Source organism: Trichechus manatus, unplaced genomic scaffold (assembly GCF_000243295.1).
Source record: "Trichechus manatus latirostris isolate Lorelei unplaced genomic scaffold, TriManLat1.0 scaffold00102, whole genome shotgun sequence".
In the NCBI taxonomy this organism is placed as follows: domain Eukaryota; kingdom Metazoa; phylum Chordata; class Mammalia; order Sirenia; family Trichechidae; genus Trichechus; species Trichechus manatus.
The window spans coordinates 1,247,707-1,249,576 of NW_004444038.1; the positions used below are offsets into that span (position 1 = coordinate 1,247,707).

The window sequence follows — 1,870 nt, forward strand, 5'->3', positions numbered from 1 at the left end:
AATTGAAGAAAATTTAAAAACAGTACACAGATCTTAAATGTGCAATTTGATGTTTTGATAAATATATACACTCATATAAGGCCATCAAATATCAAGATTCCCCAGGAGTGTCATTTCCTGAGTTCATATGCAATAATAATGCCAATGATTATGGATACAGCCTCTTCTATATATCACCAAAGGTTAACCTTGTTAAAAGTTATTTAAAATCAAGAAACCTGTACTCCTTGTCCTTTCATTGCTTGTTATGAATGACCAACAGCCCATGCAGTGGGCTGTTTTTGGAATACTGGTCTTATTGCTCCATTAAGAATAGCTTACATGAGCCATAACCATAGAAATATATGCTCTTTCTCTTACTACTCTCTTCTTTTATAAAGACCCATGGATGTGACACCCTCTTACCAGCTCTTTATGGGCCAATTCCTACCACCAAGGTGTCCTGCAAAGATTATATGCAAATTCTGATCCTGTTTAGCTCAGGCTTTAAGATCAACATTTATGGACATCTTATTGAGGTCAAAGTGGTATGTTCCTAGGAAGCCCCATGTCTTTGGTCAATGATAAGACCCAAACTTGTCTTGAAGAGATATGATTACATAAAAGTCATCATCATAGAATTACCCTGTGGCCCATTTAGGTGACAGTCCTGGGAAAGAAAGTCGGGTATCCTAGAAGAGGAAGTTGGGAATGATATACTGGGCTTGAGACAATGAAACTGTAGTGTAAATTATTTCATCTAATATTATGTATATGCTTTTAATTTAACCACAGGTTTGATTCTTTAGGGCTTATTTAAGTGATCTATATTTTCTCATAGTCTGTCATTTTTTGGGCTTATTGTTTGACTTTTTTTTTTTTCTGTTTATGTGGGTCATAAAGTAGAGCTGCCAATATATGTACCATTGTATTAAAAAAAAAAAAAATCAAGATTCTCATCACCAAGAAAGTTCACTCAGTAATTCACTGCCCACCACAAATGGGCAACCACTATTCTGAGTTAGCTGCATAGATTAGTTTTGCCTCTTCTTCGACTTCTTAAAAATGGAATTATACTCAGGGAACTTAGAACTTTAGGGCAAGTTTGTATACAAAGTGGTGAGTGCCAACATCCTTGCTGTGTATGTTATTTTGCTTATTATAACATTTTGAAAATTATCCATTTTTTCAATACATCCATAAATTATTTCTATTGATAGGTGTGTGAATATACCATAAACTGTTCATCGATTCAGCAGTTAATGAACATTTGAGTTTCTATTTTTTGACTAATATAAACAAAGCTTCTATGGATATTTGTGTACAAATTTTTGTACATCTACATTTCATTTCTATTTGATAAATACATACCAGTAGAATTGGTGGATGATATGGAACGGTGTTTAACTTTATAAGGAATTGCCAAACCTTAAATGGTTGTTAACATTTTACACATTCATCAGCAATAGAGTAGAATTCCAGGTGTGTACAATCTTACTGGAATTTGGTGTTGTCATGTTATTTTAATGGTAGCCATTCTAGTGGTTTTGAAATAGAATTTTATTTGTGTTTTGATTTGCTTTACTCTTATGACCAAGGATGTGGATCACCTTTGCATGTATTTCTATACCATTCTTTTGTAAAGAATGCATCTTGCATCTTCATTAGGTCTTTTTAATATTGTCTTATAAGAAGTCTTTTAAGTTCTGTATACAAGGACTTTGCCAGGTATGCTTATTGAAAGTACTTTCTCCAATTTTGTGATTTGCGTTTGAATTTTCAAAATGGTATCTTTTTATGGGAAGAAGTTTTTAAACTGATGAAGTTCAATTTTTCAACTCTTCCTTTTTTATTTAGTGCCTTTTAGGTACTTTCTAAGAAATCTTGCTTA

General features: G+C 32.9%; 1 non-coding gene across 1 annotated transcript; it reads left to right on the top strand.

Moving 5' to 3' along the window:
- The first annotated feature begins 554 nt into the window (after positions 1 to 554).
- On the top strand, positions 555 to 634 carry LOC111821748 (small nucleolar RNA SNORD115). Its single transcript, XR_002825086.1, has one exon. It is a non-coding gene; the product is annotated as a small nucleolar RNA SNORD115 (small nucleolar RNA).
- The last annotated feature ends 1,236 nt before the right edge of the window (positions 635 to 1,870 follow it).